Below are 24,540 nucleotides of genomic sequence, written 5' to 3'. Positions count from 1 at the left end.
AAGCAGAAGTAGATGTTTTTTTTGTTTTTTGTTTTTTCCTGGAACTCCCTTGCTTTCCCCACAATTCAGTGAATGTTGGAAATTTGGTCTTTAGTCTTTCTGCCTTTTCAGAATCCAGCCTTATCTTCTGGTAATTCTTGGTTCATATATTGCTAAAGCTTGGGTTGCAGAATCTTAAGTATAACCTTCCTGGCATGTGAAATCTTAGCAATAGCTTGGGAATTTGGACATTCCTTGGCATTGTCCTTTAGAATTCATACATAAACTGATCTTTTTCAATTCAGTGGCTATTGAGTTTTCCAAATTTGCTGGCCTATTGAGTGTAGCACTTTAACAGCATTAGTTAGTAGAATTTTAAATAACTCAGCTGGAATCCCATCACCTTGACTAGCCTTATTGTTAGTAGTATTTCCTAAGGTGCACTTGACTTCATTCTCAAGGATGTATGTCTCTAGTTCAGTAACCACACTATTGTGGTTATTGGTGATGTTAGGATTTTTCTTGTATAATTCTTTTATGTATTCTAGCTGCCTCTTCTTAATTTCATCTGCATTTATTAATCCCTACCATTTTTTGTCTGCTATCATGTTCATTTTTACTGAAATTTTCCTTTGATATCTCTAATATTCTTGGAGAGAGCTCTTATCTTACACATTCTATGTTTTTTGTTTTCTTTGTGTTTCTTATTTAAGAAAACCTTCATATTCCTTATTGTTATTATCTGGAATTTTGCATTCAGTTGGGTATACAGTTTCCTTTCTCCTTTACCTTTCACTTTCCTTCTTTCCTCAACTCTTTGTAAAGCTGCATAAGAGGCTTTTTGCTTTCTTGCTTTTCTTCTTTTTTGTTTCTGTCTCCTGTACAATATTGTGAACCTCCTTCCACAATTCTTCAGGCACTCTAACATATCCATTTTTTAAAAAAATTAATAGTTTTTATTTACCAGATATTTGCATGGGTAATTTTACAACATTGACAATTGCCAAACCTTTTGTTCTAATTTTTCCCCTCCCTCCCAGATGGCAGGTCGACCAATACATGTTAAATATGTTAGAGTATAAATTAAATACAATATATGTATACATGACCGAACAGTTGTTTTGCTGAACAAAAAGAATCGGACGTTGAAATAGTGTACATTTAGCCTGTGAAGGAAATCTAAAATGCAGGCGGACAAAAATAGAGGGATTGGGAAGTCTATGTCGTGGTTCATAATCATCTCCCAGAGTTCTTTCCCTGGGTGTAGCTGGTTCAGTTCATTACTGCTCTACTGGAATTGATTTGGTTCATCTCATTGTTGGAGAGGGCCACGTCCATCAAAATTGATCATCATACAGTATTGTTGTTGAAATATATAATAACATATCCATTTTTTAAAGCTATTCAACACTTCTCCTTCATATTCTTAAGAGATGTTATTTAATCAATATCTATATGGTTTGATGTTTCCCTCCACGTTTTCTCAATTTATGTCTGAATTTTTCAATAAGAAGTTCATGATCTTTTCTCACTCTTTTAATGTCTATGAGAGCTACTCCATTTCTTCTAAAGGATTTTTGCTTACAGTAATATATCTAATCAATTGAATTAGACTCACGCATTCCCATCCCTTTAAGTTCACTGACGCCTAAGATGTCAGCGTTTAGTCTTTCCATCTCCTATTTGACCATATCTAGCTTATCATGGTTTATATATCTTATATGCCAAGTTCTTATGAAATATTGATCTTTACAGTTTCAGACTTTCCTTTTGCTTCCAGATACATCGACATATATACTTCATTTCAGCTTTGGCCCAGATGCTTCATTAGTACTGGTATTATTTATGGTTGTCCTCATTTATTCTCCCCTAGTGTATTGGACACCTTCCATCCTGAGAGGCTCATCTTTTGTTTCCATCTCTTTTGTCATTTTAGTATTATCCCTGGGGTTTTCTTGACAAAGATACTGCAATAGTTTACCATTTCCTTTTCTAGTGAATCACCTTTTGTCAGAATTCTCTAATATGACCTGTCTTGGGTAATCATGCAAAGTATATACTTATAGTTTCATTGAGCTACCCAAACCCCTCCACTATGGCAAGGCATCCAGGATAAGGTGTGCATATGGGTAGGCTGATCCAATATAATAAAAATGACAGTTTTACCTAAATTAATCTACTTATCCACAGGCATACTAAAGCAAATTGCATGGAGTTAGGAAAAAAAATAATAAAGTTTGTCTGGAAGAACAAAAGTTCAAGAAGATCAAGGGAATCAATGAAAAAAATTGTGAAGGAAAGTGGCCTAGCAATACCAGATCTCAAACCATAAAATTAAGCAGTAATCATCAAAACAATCTGGTACTGGCTAAGAAATAGAGTGGTAAATCAGTGGCATACATTAGGCACATAGCACACAAAAGTAAATGATTTTAATGATCTAGTGTTTGACAAAACCAAACATTTAAGCTTTGAGGAAAAGAACTCACTATTTATTTAATTTATTTTTATTTTCTTATTTGTTAAAGTTTTTTATTCTCAAAACATATACACGGTTAATTTTTCAACATTGACCCTTGCGTAGCCTTGTGTTTCAGATTTTCCCCTCCTTCCCCCCACTCCCTCCCCTAGATGGCAAGCAATCTTATATATTATAAATGTTAAAATATATGTTAAATCCAATATGTGTAAACATATTTATACAATTTTCTTGCTGCACAAGGAAAATCAGATCAAAAAGGAAAGTTAACGAATAAGAAAACAATGCAAGCGAACAACAGCAAAAAGAGTGAGAATGTTATGTTGTGATCCACATTCAGTTCCCACAGTCCCTTCTCTGGGTATAGATGACTCTCTTCATCACAAAATCATTGGAACTGGCATTAGTCATCTCATTGTTGGAAAGAGTCATGTTCATCAGAATCGATCGTCATATAATATTGATGTTGCCGTGTACAATGATCTCCTGGTTCTTACTCATTTCACTTACCATCAGTTCATGTAAGTCTCCCCAAGCCTCCCTGAAATCATCCTGCTGATCATTTCTTATAGAACAATAATAATTCTATCACATTCATATACCATATCTTATTTAGCCATTCTTCAGCTGATGGGCACACACTCAGTTTCCAGTCTCTTGCCACTACAAAAAGAGCTGCCACAAACATTTTTGCACATGTGGAATCCCTTTCTCTTCTGTAATCTTTCTTTGAGATATGGACCCAATAGAATGTTCTGGTTAGCTCTCTGAAGATCCTCCAAATGGGCCTTGGCTTCAGCAGAATAATCACAAGAATAGTAAGTATAAAGTCCAAAATCTTTAGTATCTCCTTCACAATCTGTCTTCTTCACCTGGGGCTGGGCTGGCTTTCTGGGGGACCTTCAGATGGGCCTTGGTCTCAGTGGAGAAGTGAAGGATGACAGGCCAGCCACCACAAGGGTCTCTGTCTTCAAGTCTCTTTGAGTCCCCCTCTAGGTCTGATTCTGACCTCTTAAATACTTTATTACAATTAAATCTATTCATCATGCTGAGTATAAGCCAATCATTATATCACTAGGAATCCATTATTTATTGTAAGATTAAATCAGTTATACTGAACTAGAGAACTCACTATGCTAAACTAGATAACCATTATCTTCTCAATTCCACTGAGTTAACACCTTGTTTTTAGAATACTTGCATTAAGTATATTTCTCTAGAGTTCTGGCCCATTGTAAAACACTGCTGGATCAAAGGGTATGCACAGTTTGATAACTTTTTTAAGTATAGTTCCAAATTGCTCTCCAGAATAGTTGGATCCGTTCACAGTTCCACCAACAATGTATCAGTGTCCCAGTTTTCCCACATTCTGTCCAACATTTGTCATTATCTTTTCTTGTCATCTTAGCAAATCAGAGTTGTCTTAATTTGCATTTCTCTGATCAATAGTGATTTAGAGCACCTTTTCTTATGACTAGAAATGGTTTTAATATCTTCATCTGAAAATTGTCTGAATAATTCACTATTTAATAAAAATTTCTGAAAAAACTAGAAAGCAGTTTGGCAAAAACTATGACTCAACATTTTATACCATATACTGATATAAATTCAAAATGCGTACATGATTTAGAGATAAAGGGTGATGTTACAAACAAGTTTAGGGGAGCATAGAAAATGTTTCCTGTCATATTCATGGATAAAAGAAGAATTTGGGTAAACATGAGATAGACATCATTGCAAAATATAAATGGATAATTTTTATTACATTGAACTAAAGAGATTTTGTAAAAAAAAACAAAACAAACAAACAAACAAAAAAACAATGAAGCCAAACAAAAGGAAAGTAGAAAATTGAGGGAAATATTTTCCAGCAATTCTATTATAAAGGCCTCACTTCTCAAAAAATATAGAGAACTAAATTTAAATACTTGATACCTATTAGGTTGACTAATAAGACAGCAAAGGAAAATCACATATTGGAGGGAAATATGGAAAAATAGGATCAATCTTGGTGGTTGTGAATTGGTCCCACTATTCCGGAGAGCAATTTGGAACTATGCCTGAAGGGCTATAAAACTATGCATACCCTTTGACACAACATATATCACTACTAGGTATGTCTCCCGAAGAAATCCAAGAGAAAAAAAAAAAGGACTTCCATGCGCAAACACACTTAAAACAGCTATAATTGTGGTGGTAAAAATTGGAAATTGAAGGGATGCCTATTCTGAACAAGCTGTAATATATGCATATAATACAATATTAATGTTCTATAAGAAATGATGAGCAGGCAGATTTCAGAAAAACTTGGAAAGACATATTAACTGATACAAAATGAAATGAGTAAAATAAAAAGAACATTGTACAAAGTAACAGCAACATTGTACAATAATGAACTGTGAGTGACTGGGGTATTCTCAGCAATGCAATGATCTGATACAGTTCTGAAGGATTCTTGATGACAATGTTATCCACTTCCAGGGAAAAAAACTGAGTTTAAATACAGATTGAAGCATACTTTTATGCTTTATTACTCTTGGGGCTTTTTGGTCTGTTTTCTTTTGGAACATGGCTAATATGAAAATGTTTTGTATGACTTTATGTATATAATCTGTATCAAATTGTTTGCCTTTTCAAGGAGAAGAGAAAGGAATGAAGGAGGGAAAGAATATGGAATCCCAGTTTTTAAAAAAATGATAAAAATTTTTGTTTACATGTAACTGAGAAAACTAAATTTTAAAAAGGGGAATCATTGATAATTTTGGGTCAAGCAGTTTCATTTTAATGATGAAGTCAGAAGCCAAATTGTAGCGAATTAAGAGAGTGAGAGGAGAAGCAATCACTGATTATTATATGGCCTTCTCAAGGAGTTTAGTTACAAAAAAGTGAATAGAAATACAGGATAATAGGTGGGGGTGGTCAGATCAAGTGAAACATTTTATCTTGAGAATTCAGGGGGCATAGGCATATTTGTAGGCAGCATAAAAGCAACCACTAAACAGGTAGAGATTGAAGAAAAGAGAAAGTTAGCATTAAAAATGAACAATCCAGGGGAGAAAACAGCATAAGATGGGATTAAGGGTGCATGTAGAAGGGTTTGCATTAGGAAAAAGAAGGGTTGCCATGTGCTGCCTAGAGGCATCTGTGTAGCCCTTTGCATAGGATACAGTTCTAGAGCTGGAAAGGCCTGACTTCAAATCTGTCTAACAATGTCACTCTGGGTAAATCACTTAACTTCTGTTTATCTCAATTTCTTCAACTGTAAAATGGGAATAATGATAGCACCCACTTCTCAGGGTTGTTGTGAGTCTTGAGTGAGATAATATTTGTAAATCACTAAGTATAGTGCCTGGCACATAGTAGGAGCTTAATAAATATTTCCTTTCTTTATGTGAGACAGAGGCTGAAAGAGCTAGCCAATGAAGAGGATTTAGTTATCTCTATGCCATTGACTCCCAAATCAACATATCCAGCCTTATTCTCTCTCCTGATGTCCAGTACTATGTCATTGCCTGCTGAACATCTCGATGTGGATGTACTATAGTGAACTCTTCTGATAGAAAACTCATTATTTTCTCCTCCAAACCCTTTCCTCCCCCAAACTTGTCTTTTCTTGTTGAGGGTACCACCATCCTTCTTATTACCATCTCTTGCATCTGTTTCTGTCCTCTACTCAGAGCCACTACCCCAATACTGATTCTTAGGCCATTACATAGTAGTGTCTAGTAGGCCTCCCCTCATCAATCCATCTTCTAAACAGTTGCAAAAATCACTTTCTTAAGATACAGATCTGTTGTGTTCAAGAAACTTCACTGGCTTCACTGCCTTCATTTGACTTAAAGAGAAGATAGAAACCCAGAGGGAAAGTGACTTGTCTAAGATCTCACAGATATTATTAGGGCCAGAACTTAAATTCAAATCCTCTAATTCCAAATTGAGTCCACTATAGTCTACAGTGTTCTCCCATTTCCCAAAATAGGATGGCAGAAAAAACTTAGATGGCAAAAAAAAATAGTAGTGTGGGCAAACTCATCTACACATGTCACTTTGGAATCAATAGTCCCATTATGAACAAGGGAAAATAATGTTAATAGCTTCAAATGCAAAGCAGAGAAGTATTTTTGAGTGAATTAAATGAAAAAAATTGTTTACTTCCCTGTAAAATCTTAGGTTAAGAAGCTTCTAACCATACACCCCTTGTCCGTCATTCATAAATAGTCCAATGAAACACTTGCACAAGACAAAAATTGGCTGGTCCAAATAAAATTGGCCAGTCTCTTAAATGCATGATCTACACCTGCCTTTAGTTGGTTGACACCATTTGGACTGCAAACTGAAATTTCACAGTAGAATGTCTTTGGTCATTGAGGCACTAAATTATCTGCAATTCATCTTTCAGCATCAAATGGATACCAACTTAATAAGCTAAGTGTGCTTGCCTGATTGGAGTTTGAAGAATGTAGAGCACTGGTATGGCAACAGTCTCTCGCCTGTCTAGGTTCATGGGTGGCATTGCTGTGAGTCCAGACATAATTAAAAATGGGACAAGGCTCTAAAATGTGGGCCATCCCAGTGCCTTCAGGACATGTGGTAAATCCAAGGCCAGAGCTGAATGTTCTGGAAAGATTTTAGGAAAGAGTTTTATAATCTTTTTAGATCTGGTGTTCTAAACAACAAATTGCCTTTTCCCAGGAACTCCTTTTTCTTGGCTTTGAGATGAAGACTTCTAAAATGTTTGATGGATAGGAGTTTTGCTTGATATTTTTTTTGGAAAATAAGGCTTACTTAAAGCAACCATTGCTGTGCTTCTTCTTAGATATCATTTGCACACCACAAAGATGAGTCACTAACTTCTGATCATCAGTGTGGTTGGTCTTGGATTATTGTTGGCCTTTCTAATGCTGCCTAGATGCTTTCCCAGCCCAGCCCGGAGAAGGGCACGCAGCCAATGTCTCCAAATAGTGAAAGACAGACAGACGGACACACACCCCCCTTTATATTTCTGCTTCTCTTTTTCCCTCTCTTTCTCATCCACACCAAAGGAAAGATGATGTACCAGAGAAAGGAAGAATGAAGAGAAAGCTAGAGGGAGAGGGCAGAATTGAAAGGAAATTCTGACTAATCTGTACTTAAAATGGCCCCTTCTAGTTCTTAGACTGGAAGAAGGATTTGGTGCTAGAAAGGAGTCTAGCCCAAACTTCTCACTTTATAGAAAGAACAACAGAGGCCCAGAATGGAGAAATGACTGGCCAGGAATGTGTCGCTAGAAGTGTCTGAGCCACAATCTGTGACCTCTGAGCTGGTATTTTTTTCACTTTATCAGTGGCTGCTTCATGTGACCACTGGTTTTTAGGCTGCTTTGTCATTTCCCAGGAGTGTAGCAATACAATTAGTCTTGAGAGGGGAAGTTTCTCACTACTTCACAAAAGATTTACCCTAAAATTAGAGAATATTAAAGCTAAGACATAGTTTAAAGAGCTTCAAATCTACCCTGCCATCTTCATTTTCACAGAGAAAGAAACACACTCAGAACAGGGCAGTAACTTTTCCTTGGCCACCCAGTTCATGAATAGCAGGACCAGCACTAGAACTAGAGATGTGTTAGAGCCAGCTCCAACCAACCTATGAGATCTCCTGATGATCACTTGTTAAATTTTCATTGTGAGAATATATACCTGGAAATCAGCAAATGCTAAAAACCAGGGCTTGATTTATTATTTTATTGATTGTTGAGACTTAAGAAAGTGATGGAGAAAATACTGATAATGTAGATTAAACTTAAAAGTGGATCTTTTGTGCATTTTCCAAAAAAGGCTTGGTTTTTAAATATGATTTGAACCTCCTGTCTCCTAAAAATATGGCCAGTAAACTAGACTGCTGCAAGGCAATGCTTAGCTTTTCTTGATGGTACCCATAGCTTTGTCAAGGCTATCTTGATTTCAACTATAATGCTGCTTGTCATTTTTTAGCTCTCCATTCTGGAGGCAAAATTCTTTTACATCTAGGATCCATTGAAACACTTCCTTATGCTTCAACAGATGGAAAGTCCAGGTGTGAAGACATTACAAGCCAGTGAGTCCACAGATGACATGATAGACACAATGAAATGCTGGAGTTAGGGTCAGGAAGATCTGAGTTCACATCCATGTGACCCTGAGAAGTCACATAATCTCTCGGAGCCTTAGTTTCCTCATCTGTAAAATGAGAATAATACTAGCACCTACTTCATAGGATTTTTATAAGAATTAAATGAGATAACCTGTAAAACTTTGCAAACTTTAAAGTGCTATATAGATATTAGTTAATATTAAGATAAAATACTAGTTTCATAGAGGTATGATCATCATATGTATTGTCAGGAGAGACAGTGGGGTGGTAGCAAAAAAATGCCCAGACTTACTTAGAGGGCACCTGTGTTCTTTTTCTTACTGCTTCTTTCCAGTGATACAACTCTGGGCCAGTCATTTAATTTCTCTCAGTCTTTATTTCCTTAGCTGTAAATCTGGAATATCACTATGTATGGAAAATGCCTTTCAGACTTGAAAGTATAGAGACAGTGTGGTTAGAGAGACAGCTTTTTAGTCAGGAAGACCTGGATTCCGATTTACTTGTGATATATACTAGTTATATGATCCTGGGCTAGTCACTTAACCGTTTCTCAGTGCTCCAAATAAGTTACATATGACTATCCAAATATGGACTTCTAGGTCACTTGAACAAGATGAAGGACTAGACATTTTCTCCAATCCCCATAACCTCTCAGACCTCTCCAAAACAAATTATGCACCAAAGTTTAAACAACTTTAACTGTTTCGATGGTCTAGCACGTGTATAATCAAAAATAAAGGTTAAAAATCCCATGAACTAACACTTACTAATCCTGAGCCTACTCAGCACCCTCCTCCACCTCCCATGCCACTACCAGATCCTTTACAAAAATAGACACCGTTAAATGTATTTTCCCCCTCCTTCTTTCCAGTTCCATGGAGACCTCAACTTCACTTTATAGGACTTTGCCCCAACAGGGACAAATATCTAGGCAATGTAGCCCCTATGTAGCAAAAGCCTGCCAAGGATGATAATCCTGTAACACCAAGACTGGAAAGCTCCAGATTCTACTACCTGTACTGAACCACTAAGGAACAGAAGGAGCAGGATACTGTGTGTGCATGTGTAGCTAGGGCTAGTTCTGAGGACCCAAAAGTCATTTGGTGCAGAGATCTACACTGCTGAACTGTGAAAATAGAAGGGGAGGAGCCTGAGAGATTTAGACCAACCCCCCAAAAATTACAAGCAGAGGGGAGGGGGTCAGAAAGTGAGTGATAGGGCAAAATAAGGGGAGTAATGGACTCAGGAAGAAGAAAGCTCAAAAATCTTGAACATAAGCTGCTAAATCAACAGGAAAAACAGTAATAATGGAAGGAAATGTGGCCTCCAGATCTAGTAAATGAGTTTAGGCATCTACGAATAAATACTACAAAACAAAGGAAAATGATCCAACACTTGACGAGACACAGGATTCTGTAGAATTTGAGAACATGGAATCCTAATATACTGCACCTGAGGATTCAAAACAAAATTTAAAAATTATGAAAACAGAATTTGTGGCCTGAATAGTAAAAATAATGGACAATACAAAAACTGGAATCTGTAATAGCACGCCACACCAAAGAAACAAAAAAGGGGAACAATAGATTGGGAATGCAAAGACCCAACAAATACAATAAGAACAATCTAGGAAAAAACTAACAATAAAAATATTCTCATTATGCAAGCAAAAAGTACTGATCTCAAAGACAGGATGTGTAGAGACAATCTAAGGATCATAGGTCTCCCTGAAGAACACAACAGCCTCCAAATCCTTAACACTGCCCAGAAATTCTACATTTCGGAAATGAAATATTAATTGAAAGAATTCATACATCACCTCCGGGGGGGGGGGAACCCAACAAGGCTGCAAACTCCAAGACACATATACGTAGGACACAAACTCCAAGACATAACACGAAGGAAAGGAAATTAGAATAATATAAGACTATTTTATATCCACTAGAAAATGTAGAAAGAAATAGAATAATGTATTCCAAAGAGCTGTGGTGATTAGGATGCAGACCAGCATGACCTATCCTGCAAATCAGAGCTTAATCATACATGAAAAAAGATGAAAATTCAACAGTAAAAATGCATTTAAACTTTTTTTTTCTAAAGAAAACCAGAACTGAAGAGATTATTTCCTTCTCAAGCAACCAGAACAACAGAAAGGCAAGGAAAGTGAATAAATGCAGTAGACAAGAACAACAATAGCAATGCCAACAGAGTGACCAGTAAGAGACTTAGTTCTAAATGTACACCAGGAAACAACAGTGAAAGTGAAAGTCTGATATAGGTAACAGTGAAGAGGTGGTTAGGGTGTTAGAACCTGGCAACATTCTACCTGTAAGTGAATCAAATGTTTTTTGGTGGAACTGCATTACAATATAGGAGGAAGAGATAGAAGGGGCCAGGAAAACAGAGAGAGTGTATGATATGCTAGGGATTATTGATGAATGCTCCTATGGGTGAAGAGAAATCATCTGTGAAAGGAGATGGGGATTTTATACTGAATATGGTCTGAGGAACTTGATGCTTGAAAAATCTATGTGCTCATCATTTAGAGAATGGATGAATATGTTAGGGCATATGAATGTTATGGAATATCACTGTTCTGTAAGAAATGATCAGCAGGGTGATTTCAGAGAGGCCTGGAGAGACTTACATGAATTGATGCTAAATGAAGTGAGGAGAATCAGGAGAATATTGTACTCATTAACAGCAAGATTATACAATGGTCAGTTCTGATTGACATGACTCTTTTCCATAGCAAGGTGATTCAGGCCAGTTCCAATGGTCTTGTGATGAAGAGAGTCATCTGCACCCAGAGAGAGGACTGTAGGGACTGAGTGTGAATCACAACATAGTATTTTCACTTTTTCGTTGTCGTTTGCTTGAATTTTATTTTCTTTCTCTTTTGTTTCCTTTTTGATCTAATTTTTTGTGTAGCATGATTGTCGAAATATGTATAGAATTATTTTACATGGTTAACATATATTGGATTGCTTGCCATCTAGGGGAAGGGGGGTAGAAGGGAAGGAAAAAAATTGGGAACACAGGGTTTTGCAAAGGTGAATATTGAAAATTATCTATGCATATTTTTTGAAAATAAAAATGCTTTAATTAAGAAAAGAAAAGACTATCCATTCTACATTGGGAGGGGTCAAGTTGGAACACATAAGGGCAACTGGTACCTGGGGGAGTGGGAGAACATAGACCCAGGGAGGAGCTTTTGACACAAATGTGTGTGTGGAGGAAAGTTAATGGGGAAGAGGGTATAGATTAATGGGGAACTGTGTATTAAAGTAGGGGAAGGACCCTACCATGGAGCAGTGTACTCTCTGACATCCACAATAATTGACAATGAAGGGAAAAGGAAAAGAGGAATTCTTGGGGGCAAGCTCTACAAGGCAGTGGCAGAAACTACTTAGAGATGAGAGCCTAGAATGAATATGTTGGAAGCTTTGATTATGTGAGGAACACAAAAAAGAGAGACCAAATAATTATAGGGGTCATACATCAAAGAATAAGTGTAGAATAAAGAGAGGGTTGATAATGAAGAGAATGATAGAAATCCTTTTTGGGAAGGAGTAAAAAAAAAGTGAAGCTAATGAAACAACAGTTAATGAACAGAACTAAGTGAAGGGGAGGAAAAGAAGAAGAGGAAATCCACTTAACTGAAAGGGAAAAAGGGAGAGGAGAAAAAATATACAACCAGAAATAAGGAATAGAGGAAAAAGGAAAATAATAAATAAAACCCCAAAGGGAAAAGGGCAAAAAAATAAGAGGAGATAAGGGATGAGGGGAAGAGAGTCAATGGGAATAGGGCCACCTTTTTTAAGATTAAAGTAAAATAACTGAAGGAGTACAATACTGTGTTTGCAGAAGAAGAGGGGAAAATCATAACTTTAAAAAATGTTAAGTGAATGAAGAAAATTTAAATCCAACTCTTATGACCTTAATTGTGAATAGATTAAACAGTCCAATAAAATGAAAAACAAATGACAGATTGGATAAGAAAACAAAACCCTAAAATCTGTTGCTTATAAGAAACACATTTAAAAGACAAAGATAAACACAAAATAAAATTGTAGAGAGGGAAAAATTTACTGTCCATCACATTTATCCAGAAAAGCATGATTTGTAATCATACTGGCAAAGCAAAAATAAACATCCAAAAAATGAAAAGGGATAAACAACATAACTATATTATGCTCAAAAGAACAAGAGACAACAAGCCAATTTCAATAATAAATTTGCCTGCTCTAAATGCCTTAGCCTCCAAATTCATAAAGGAAACATGACCTAAGCTACAAGAAGACATAGATAGTAACACAATAGTAACAGGAGACTTCAATATTCTCTCAAGTTTTTTTTTTTACCAAGTCTAAAAAAGATAAAAAAGGAAAAATATGGGAGTGAATAAATTGCTGAAGAAACTAGATTTAAAAGATTTATGGTGTCTTCCAAAAGGAAAATCAAATGAATATTATTTATTTCTTGATACCAAAAGGAACTTTGACAAAACCTGACTGTGCAAGAGATATTGCAAACAATTGTTAAAAGGCAGAAAAATAGTTAATACATCCTTTACAGAGTATAATGTAATAAAAATAGAAATTAGTCCAGGGACCACAAAAAAGATACAGACCAAAATGAAAGCTTACCAATGAAATCCTAATTAATGAATGGATCAAAGTATAAATCATAAAGACAATTATAATGTTGAAACAACATACCATTTCTAGGATAGAGCTAAGGAAGTCCCTAGGAAGGAACTATATCCTTTCAAACAAACATTAAACAAAATAGAAAAGAGAGGATTAATGAATATGCATTTAAAAATTAGAAAGACCATAAATAAACCAAAAGTAAGCACAAAAGAGGATATATTAAAAATTAGAGGAGAAATAGATCAATTGAAAACAAAATCCATGGTAAAGAAAATAAGAAACTTGTTCCTTTGAAAAGACCAATGCAGTTGATAACCCCTTAGATAATTTGATTTTAAAAGAAGAGAGCAAAAAACAAATCAATAAAATAACGAGGCAAAAATCTGAAGACATAAAAATAATCAGAACATTTTAATGTAGTTATATACTAACAAAACTGAGAACATAAAAGAAAAAGAGAAAAACCTTCAAAAACATATACTGGAACTATCATTAGAGGCATATGTTTTTTTTTTTTTTTAAAGATTTTTGAATAACACAATCTCAGAAATGGAAATAGATCTAGCTATAAAGTAACTACCAAATAAACCCCTGGTCCTGATGGATTCAGATGCACACTCTTTCAAACCTTTTCATTTATTTATTTATTTATTTATTTATTATCTATCTATCTATCTTTCTATCTATCTATTTATTTATTTATTCATTGCTGAGGCAATTGGGGCTAAGTGACTTGCCCAAGGTCACACAACCAGGAAGTGTTAAGTATCTGAGATTAGATTTGATTGGGTTCTCCTGATTTCAGGGCTGGTGCAATATCCACTGCACCACCTAGCTGCCCCTTTCTCATACTTTTAAAGTAAAATTAGAACCCATACTTCACAAGTTATTTTCCATAATTGAGAAAGAAAGCACTCTGTAAAATACTTTTATGAGACAAATATAGTTTTTATACCTAAACCAGGAAAATATAAAACTATAGGCCAATATAATTAATTAATACGTTTTGATTCAAAAAAATTAAGCGAAATATCAACAAACAGAATAAAGCAATTTTTCTAAGAAATCATTTATTGTGACAAAGTGGGATTTATCAAGTATGCAAGAATTGTTCAGCGTTAAGAGAAAAATAATGTAATTACATTAAATTATATAATATGTCTATATTTATACCTATAATTAAATTATATTAAAAATAAAAACATCCAAAAACCACATAGCCATCTCAAAAGATTCATAAAAAGCAAAATGCAGTAATGGAAAGTGAAACCCCATTCCAAATAACTACAAGATATATAAAATATCTGGGGATTGACCTCCCAAAGAACACAAAAGAGTTAGAGATTCAATAACAAAATACTCCTTAAAGAAACAAAGAACAATTTAAATAGCATGGGCTGGCTTTTATGAGGTAATCTTCTGAACCTTGGACAACCAGTCAAGCTATCATCAGTGAAATCAATGTGTGTTGCTAAAATAGTCCCATTTCCAATGAGGACCAATTTTGGTCTTAGAACTGAGAGAATCTTAGGAAGAGCAAGGTCCTTCCTTAGAGTCACAGTCAGAAACTTCAGAGACAAAAGTAATTGAAAGGAACTTGGATCCTTTAAGACACTGAGTGGAAACTGATCAAATGATTCTTTGGTCCTATCCAATGAAGCCACATTTTATCACATCCTTTCTTATCCCTCCCAGGGAAGTAGAAAGATTTCTTTGAAAGACACGCCGAATCAACTGGGCCATCTTTATTCTATCTTCTGACCAACTTCTGACCTGTTATCAGACTTTTCCAAATTTGAGTTAAATATAACCAAGTACAAAAAGAACACTACCTTGGGTTTCATTTAGGACTTAACGCTACTTCTTTTGGAGTAACATTCATTAATGATACTGGTCTATAGTTTTCTTCCTATATTTTATCTTTCCCTGGTGTAGGTATTAGAATTATGTTTGTCTTGTAAAAGAAGGCTAGGTAATTGTTTTCTTCCTAAATTGTTGAGAATAGTTTGTAAAGTATGGGTACTAACCTCTTTAAAAGTTTGAGAGTAAAGAAAGAACTATGGAGTCTGAATGTGGATTAAAGCATCCTATTTTCACTTTTTATTGTTTTTGGAGAGATTTTTGTGGTTTTCCCTTTTATTCTGTTTCTTCTTTCCTAACATGACTAATGTGGAAATATGTTTACATGCTTGCACGTGTAAAACCTATATCAGATTGCTTTTCATCTTTGGGAGAGAGAAGAAAGGCAAGGAGAAAAATCTGGAACTCCAAATCTTATAAAAATGAATGATGAAAATTATCTTTACATGTAATTGGAAAAAATGAAATGCTATTTACTCAAATAAGTTTTTTAGAAGTTTGATAAAGTACTCTTATGAATCCATCAGGACCAGAGTTTCCCCCCCCCTCTTTTGGTAATTCTCTTCATTTTCCCTGGGGATGTTGACCAGGAACAGATGGAGGACTGGACTCTAATAAACTCACTGGTAGTCAACATGTGGTACATTTTAATAGCCACAGAATCACATTTGTAGAGCTGAAAGGGATGCTAGATGTCATCACATCAATCCCCCTTATTTTATAGAGGGAGATACTGAGACTCAGGGAGATGAACTGGCTTCCCCAAGGTCATATTTAGGATCATTGATTGAGACCTGCCAGGTACCCCAGAGACCAGCTAATCTCTCCTCTCCCCCACTCCTGCCTTTTTACAGAGAAGGAATCTGGCACCCAGGGAGTTTGATATTCCTATAGTCATTAACTGGTTAATACTAGAGGAAAGAGAAAGGAAAGAAGTAAAGGAGGTAGAAAGGAGCAAGAAAAGAAGGAAGGAAGAAGAAAAACATCTATTCAGCATGTATAATGGGCCAGATCCTGGATTAAGTGCTAGGCATAAAAATGCAAACCAGGTCTTTGCTAACTCTAAGACCTGTGCTTCCTTCATTGTACCACACTGCCTCTTTAAGAGGGTACTCTAATATTTTAGGGTGCTTCTTTCCAAAAGTGTTGGCATTTTAACAGTTAATAAAAGCTCTTCACTAAAATAATGGTTTGTGTAGCTGTTGTTGTTCACCCTTCCTTTTTAAAGAGGATAAATGACATCATATAGTGATGTTTCAACTTGCTCATGAATTGGATTTAAGTGAGGCAAAGTTGCACAGAGTCATCAGCTTCATTCTCTCTTCTAGAGTCATCGAAATCCATTGACAAGACAAAAAATCTGGACAACTGATGAAGCCATGGATTGCAGTCTTGGATTGCATGGATTGCACCTTTGCTGTTTTGCTAAGCTTTAAGATCTCTACAGGACCTGCTGCAGCTGCCTTCATTGCTGTTGGAAGAAATTGTTCTAGTTTGCCCATTGTGCTGAGAGAGGTCTGTAGCACACTAAGATTTACAGGATATTTTCTGCATAAGGACCCCGAAAGGTAAGAAAAATTTATTAAGCGCCAACTATGTGTCAGATGTTGTTCTAAACTTTTTGTAAATATTGTCTCATTTGATCCTTTCAACAATGCTGCAAGGTAGGTGCTATTATTATCCCCATTTTACAGATGAGAAAACTGAGGCAGAGATGAAGTGATTTGCTTGAAATCAAGTAAATGTCTGAGGCTAAATTTGAACTCAAGTCTTGCTAACTCTGGGTCCAGTGCTCTATGCACTATACTGTTGTGTCTTGCTTCTAGAACCCCCAAGTTGGGGTGACAAAATGTAGCGTTGCTTTCTAGAGCCCCCATAGTGGGGTGATTAAAATACACCTTCCTAGTGGAGAAGTGATAAAGCAGGACTCCTGAGGATGATGGAAAAATGGAGTCTGTTTATATAACGTAACAAAAACAACACTGTGCATGTGGGGCCACATGAACAACTTGCTAGTATACATAGTTTGCCATCTGGGATTACTCTGCTTCAGTGATAACACAGGTTGTCACCACTCCCCCCCCCCACTTCTCAGGAAGGCCAAGAGCCCTTAGAGGAGAAGGGGAGCCGAACCAGCCATTGTTAGAAGGTTCCCTCTGGCCTGAAGGGTCTTATACCTCACCCAGAGTTCCCCCACTGTCTGTGACCCTCAAGCTATATCACCTAGGAAAGTGGGCAATGCAAGGATAAGTATCCATATTTGATACATGAGGAAACTGAAGCTCAGAAGCAAAAATCTTGCCCATGGGGATAGTTCCAATTTGCTCTCTAGAATGGTTGGATCATAACTTTACCAACAATGTGTTAGTACTCCAGTTTTCTCACATTCTCGACAACATTTATCATTTCCCTTTTTATGTTATATTAGCCAATTTGAAAGGTGTGAGACACTACCTCAGAGTTATTTTAATTTGCTTCTCTCTAATCAAAAGTGATTTAGAGCACTTCCTCATATGCCTATAGATAGCTTTGATTTCTTTATCTGAAAACTGCCTTATCAAATCTTTTGACCATTCTTCAATTGGGGAATGGCTTGTATTTTTATAAATTTGATTCAGTTCTCTATATATTTGAGAAATGAGGCCTTTATTAGAGATACTTACTATGATTTTTTCCTAGCTTTCTGCTTTCCTTTTACTCTTGATTGCATTGTTTTTATTATTATTATTATTAGATTTTCAAAGTACGTTAAATATATTTTTCCATTAATCCTTATAACAACTCTGGGAACTAGGTACTGTTATTAGCCTTATTTTATAGGTGATGGTTGAGGCCAGTTAGGATAGTCTCTAAGATGGGATTTCAACACAAGTCTTCCTGATTCCAAGTCTAGTGCTCTCTCCACCAGATGACTCCAGCCAGCAGACTGAAAAAAGCCTTCCATCCTTTCTTCTCTCCCTTCCTCCCATCCCTTAGCTGAGTGACAGTTCAAGTTGCTTCCTCCCTCACCACAGGAAAAACTAAAAAACAAAACAAAATGAAACAAAAACCATTTACCAACAGTGCAAGAGACCTCAGGGGTCACTGAGGCAATTCTCTGATTAAGTTGCATTCTTGTCCGAGAGGTATAGGCAAGGAGGAAACTGAGGTTTCCTCTTTACAATGAGACTAAAGGCTGAAAAAAACATCAGCTGGTCCCATTTGTAGCCTAGCATGAGACCAAAGTTTTCTTTGGAAAAATTCATAGTTTGTCTTTCAGCCTTCAGGTGTATCCTGTTTTATACTTGAAACCTTACAATGGCCTAAAAATGGATAGCAGCTCACCAAGAAGGATTTAGCAGTGTTCAAAATGTGGGAATAATGACGTTGGAGGAAGGCAGAGTGAATTTCAGTCACATACTAAGTGAGCCAATAGTTATAATGGATATCAGTGAGTCACACAGTGGAAGCACTGTTTCTGCCCAGAGCTTGGACAGAAATAGTGGGGAAATGTGACATTTATACTTAGATACAGATGTGGATACTCACAGACTGCTAGAGGTAACAGAAAGCCAAGAGACCCTTCAGTCCAATAGCACATAGCAGGTTCTTGCTGTTCAATTGCAATCGGAATAAAAATTCCTTCTATAAATTTCTCAATAAATGGTTATCTAGCCTTTTCTTGAAGACATCCAAACTGGAGGAACCCACTATTTCTGATTCAGCCCATCCTATTATGGGTAGCACTAAAAATTAGGATCTTTTTAAAACATCAAGTCTAAAATTGCCTCTGAAACTTGCACCTATTGCTCCTGGTTGTGACCTTTGGGGCCAAGCCAAACAAGGGTGATCTCTGTTCTACACATTTATGTTCTACACATGATGATAATACACTCATTCTCAGCACCAGGCTTTGAAATCATCGAAAGAAATGCTAAATTTCAGGTAAAGATGAGTGAAAAATCAAGATGTCAGTTTTTTTTCTTCCAAATTCACTGATCCCTTGGAGGCTCCATCACTACAGGTTAAGAACTTCTGTCATGATATGAACGGATCACGGACCCCCATTAGCCTAATTCTTCTTCTCTAGACATTTCCTCGGATCATCATTATTGTTGTTCAGTCGTTTTTTGGTCATATCTGACTTTGTGATTTCATGTGGGTTTTTCTTGGCAAAGATATTAGAATGATTTGTCATTTCCTTCTCCTAATTTCACAGAGGAGGAAACTGAGGCAAACGACATTAAATAACTGGCCCAAGATCACATAGCTGGGAAGTATGTGAAACTGCATTTGAACTCAGGAAGATGAGTCTTCCTGATTCCAAGTCCAGCGCTATATATACTGAACAACTTCAGCTAATCAAAATCCTTCCTAATCTGGGATATGGGGAACACTGTACTGCTATGCTCTCATAATGCTTGAGGGCAGGAACCATTGTCATGGTTAACTTTGTATCCCCAGAAGCTAACAATTCCTGAAACCAGTTAGGAAAGAGATTGGAGCCAGGTTGCAGTTTTAAATGCCAAATGGAGGCCTTTTGGGTTCTCTTCTGGAAGCCATCATCACCAGCCTGGAGGGAGCAGCTTTGTGGGGGCAGTACTGAGTCAGACCTTCAGGAACATAGAAGAGAAGGCTTAGTGGGAGGCCCTACTTACCCGCTAGTTGGGAGAAGAGCAAAGCCAAAGAGAACAAACTGGGGAGAAAAAGAAGACATGAATGCTGGGTGCCCCTGGCCAGGCTCCCCCCTGCACTGTGTGCCTATAGATTGCATTTATTGAAATCCTCATCTCAACCATCACTGAGACTAGGTAAGCTTGGTGTCCCTCCTAGCTTCCCCGCCCTCCATATGATAAGTAAGCCTCCTCCTTCAAGCCAGATCTGCTTGACTCATTCATACCTTCTCAGGGGGCAAGGAATTTTCTACAGGTAGGAGGCTGAACCATGCATTCTCCAGAATTCACTTTCAGTCAATCATTGAACCCCCAAAACCCCATTTCAAAGGTGCCTCAGATGTATGGGACTTCATATTTCATGCTAAATAGTATATAGCAGTATGTGGTTATAGTCTTAGAGCACATGCACACACATCTCACACACATGTGTGCATATGTGTATACATACACACCCACACACATACACACACCCCTTATTTCTGCCAGTAGCCTTATTTAGCTAGTGACCTCAGCTGAAAGTCAGACTTCCCCTCACTTACCACAACCAGTCAGTCATGTTGATTCCCTCTATGCAATGTCTCAGATAATTTTGGCAATGTATTAAGTTTCTTGTTTTTTGTTTTTGTGGAAAGCAATGTTCCTATCAGTCAAGAGTATGATAAAGGTGGCCAACAAAGTGAATTCCAGCTTGAGTGGCCTTGAGAGCAGTGTAGAGTCCCGGACTAGGGGATAGACTAATGAGTCTGCTGTGCCTTTGCCCTGCCCTGGCCACATTAGGAGCAAAATGTTCAGTTCCAGGACCCACCAATTTCAGGAGATTGTTAAGCTGGGGAGTACCCAGAAGAGGGCAACAGAGACAGTGAAGAGCATCAAGGTTATGGCCATGTGCAGTCTGGTTGAGGGAACTGGGGATGATGTTTAACCTAGAAAAGCTAAGAACTAGGGCAGGGGAAGCACGCACACTAGCCTTCTTCACATAGTTTGAGTTGGCAAATGAAAGAGGGATCAGATTTGTTCTATTGGACATTAGAGGGGAAAACTTGGGTGATGATTGCAAAGAGTCAGATTAAGGCTTAATGTAAGGGTGGGGGAACCTATGAACTTTCTTACTGGGCCTGTGGGAAAGCAGAATTGATTCCTGTGGGGAATAAAGCTAATTTATTACTTGAAAGGGATATTGTAGAGGAAATGCATGTTGGACTCACTGGCTTCTGACATCACTTGTCATTCTGTGACTGCCTCCTGGTTGTTGTTTTGTAACAGACCATCAGAGATTGGTATGGGATCTTGGGAAGGAATAGGCTATAGGCCATCTGCAATGGTATATCAGCTGCCTCTCTTGGCCCCTCACACTGAAAGTAGTAACAACTCCTTCCATTTCTCCTTTCACATTCATCGTGCCACATGAGCTTTCCTATAACCCAGGGAGGCAGGAAACGCAGCAGTGAACAATAGCAGCTCCCATTTCTATGGTCTCCTAACAGCTCTGATCGGGAGTATTAGTATTTGCATTTCATAAATGAGGAGCCCAAGGCTCAGAGAGTGTGTGACTTACCCAGCATCCCACAACTTGTAAGTATCTGAAGCTAGATTTGAATTCATATTGTACTGACTCCCAAGTCCAGCATTTTTAGCTGCCTAGCTTAGCTGGAGTCAAAGGTAAGAATAGAAACTTGGGCCAAGAGACTCTAAGTCTAGCATCCTTTCTTTTCTTTTTTATTGTTGAATTTCCTTTTTTAAGTTTATTATTTCCCTTTGCTTTTTTACATTAAAGTCATTTTCCCTGAACATTAACCCCACTCCCATCACTGCCAATCCCTAAATTGAACCCTTCCTCATAACAATGAAAAACATTTAGACACAGATTTTTCTAGTAGATTCTGCTATATTCCATAATCCCCCGTGTCCCTACTGAGAGAAAGAAGGAATATTTCACCATTACTTCTCTGGGACTGAGTTGGACCATTACAATCAGAGTTCAATTTGCTAGTCAGTATTGCTTTTATTCACATCATTACCCATCTGCACAGCAGCCTGTTTCTCCATCTACTGTTGAGACCATATATGTGGATGTTTGGAGAATTGAACTTCCACAACATAAAAGATGTTTTGGGAATTGATCCAGTGATAAAAGATATCTTTGGAATGAGCAATACATACATACATAAAGTGTTTGCTGTATGCAGCAAAGGAGTTTGAAATTTGTTTTGGTGTAGACAGACTCATTAAAAAGGCACTGAATCTCTTACAGAATAAGGAATTTATATTAGAGTAAAACCTATCTGAACTACTTTACATACTGCATATCCTGCTCTCCTGATTCTATTTATTTTGCTCTTAATTAGTTCCCATACTTCTCTGCTTTTTTATAGCACAATGTTATTTTTTATATTCCTAAGCCACAACTTGATCCACCATTCTCCCAGTCAGTGGGTGTTCATTTGCATTTCCATTCCCATGTTTTGCTACCACAAGAGTGCTGTTATAAATATTTATGGATATGCATGACTTTTGCCTATGCCTGTGACCTCCTTGGGGTATATCCCCAGTACTGGGGTTGCCAAGTTAAAGACTGAACATTTTAAATGTTTTTCTTGCACAATTCCAAGTTGTTTTTCGGAATAGTTGGACCAATTTATAACTTCACAAACCATGTATTAGTGTCCCTTTCTCTTCCTCCAACAATGTAGTTCCTCCAACATTGACTACTTGTGTCTTATAATATCTTTTTTTAATTTGCCATTTTAAATTAATTTTTCTTGTTATTAATGATTTGGTACAGTTTTGGTTTTGAGAATTCATAACTCGTTTTTAAAATGTTTCTTCATATCCTTTGATATGAATAATATAAATGGTTTGATGTGATTGGTGTATATGATTGTCACAGGTCCATATAGATAATCTTCGATTACTTTCCATAGGCCTGTGATTTCATCATTGTGAAGGATTCCTAGCACAGAAATTCCCTTTCCCAATCTATCAGCAACTCACAATAAATTTGTAGTCTTAGAGAATCTTTTGAGTTACTAAGAGGTTAATTGTGACTGCCTCTTGGCCAGAGGTAGCTAATATGTGTCAGATACAGAACTTGAACCTGACTTGATGGCCAGTAATTATGTCACATTGTCTTTAATATTGTTCAGTGGAGCAGTGGACAGAGTTTAGGACTTGGAGTCAGAAAGACCTGGATTCAAATCCTGCCTCAAATACACACTAGCTGTAATTTTGGGTGAGTCACTAAACCTCTTTGTGTTTCAGTTTTCCTTATCTAAAAAATGGGGATAATAATAGTATCTATATCCCAGAATTGTTATGAGGATCAAATGAGTCATTAAATGTAAGATGCTTTGTAAACATTAAAGCACTATATAATTACTAGCTATTATTATTATTGAAATTTGTCATCTTAGCTATCAGACTATGATCAGATATTCGATACACAAGTTTTTCTTACTTGATCATTTCTTTTCTTATTTCTATCTACATTGATTTATTCATATAAATTATTTTTAATTTTACATAATCAAAATCATTTGTTTCATCTTTTGTTATCTCTTTTATCTCTTATTTGATTAAGAATAGTTCCCCTAGCTATAATTGCAAAAAGTACCTCCTTCCATTCTCCTTAAGAGATCACTTATATTTAAGTCCAATATCCATTTGAAGTTTATTATGGAATATGATGTAAGATGCTTACCCATTTTCTGCCAAACCGTCTTCCAGTTTTCCAAGTAGCTCTTGACTAATGGAGAGCTCTTCCCCTGGTAGTTTGTGTTTCAGCATTTATAAAACAAATAATTGTTGTATACTATTACTTATGGGACTTGCTTACCTAGTCTGTTTCAGTTCTTTTGGTTTTATTTCCAATTTTCTTAACTGGTACCAAATAGTTTTGATGATTACTATTTTGTATTATATTTTGAGACTAGTAATCTTACTCCACTCTACCCTTCCTTCATTCCTGCTTTAAAAAATAGAATGTTTCCTTTGATACCTTGAGACCTTTTGTTCCTCCACATGAACTTTTAAATGATCTAGTTTTACAAAACAATCATGTGACAATTTGGTATGGCACTATATGTTAGTTAAAAAATAATTCAGGTCGTATAAGGTATTATATTAGTGATATCTAATTATGAACAATGACTTCTCCGCAAATATGTAAGTCTTCTTTTGTTTCTGTAAAGGGTGCTTTGTAGTTGTGTTTATACAAGACTTGAGTGTATAAGTTGACTCCCAGACACTCATCTACTCAAATGTGTTGAAGGTCTCAGTGCTGTGGCTATTCTTTATAAGTTCTGGACTCTGGCATCCATGAATTACTTTTTTAAAAAAATATTTTGATAACTATATTTCAGCATAATTGGTGATCTTTGTAATCCCAAATGTTTTATTTTATGCATTTAAGAACATTGTTTTATGAAGGGATCCAGGACATAAAGGTGACTAATTCCTCCATGCCTGAATGTGTTGTGTACCTCTTCACCATATCTTCCTATGGGAAGGACAGAGGGAAGAAACCCAGCATGCTAAGGGTTATTCCTCTTGAGGATGCCAGTTGTATTCCTTCACTTGTCTTTTGTTCTTACTAAATGAACAGCCTGTCTTCCTTTTCATGCACATATTTCTTTGATGACATCTTTTATTTCGGTTCTTGATTCTCAGATAATAATATCTAGCATTTAGATAGCCCTTTTAGGTTTGCAAAGCTCTTTCCCTTTTTAAATGTTACCTGCTCTGATCTTCACAAGAATTCTGTAAGGTAGATGCTATTGTCCTCATTTTACAGGTGAGGAAACTGAGG

Source organism: Sminthopsis crassicaudata, chromosome X (assembly GCF_048593235.1).
Source record: "Sminthopsis crassicaudata isolate SCR6 chromosome X, ASM4859323v1, whole genome shotgun sequence".
NCBI lineage: Eukaryota > Metazoa > Chordata > Mammalia > Dasyuromorphia > Dasyuridae > Sminthopsis > Sminthopsis crassicaudata.
Note: the sequence above shows the minus strand (reverse complement) of the source record.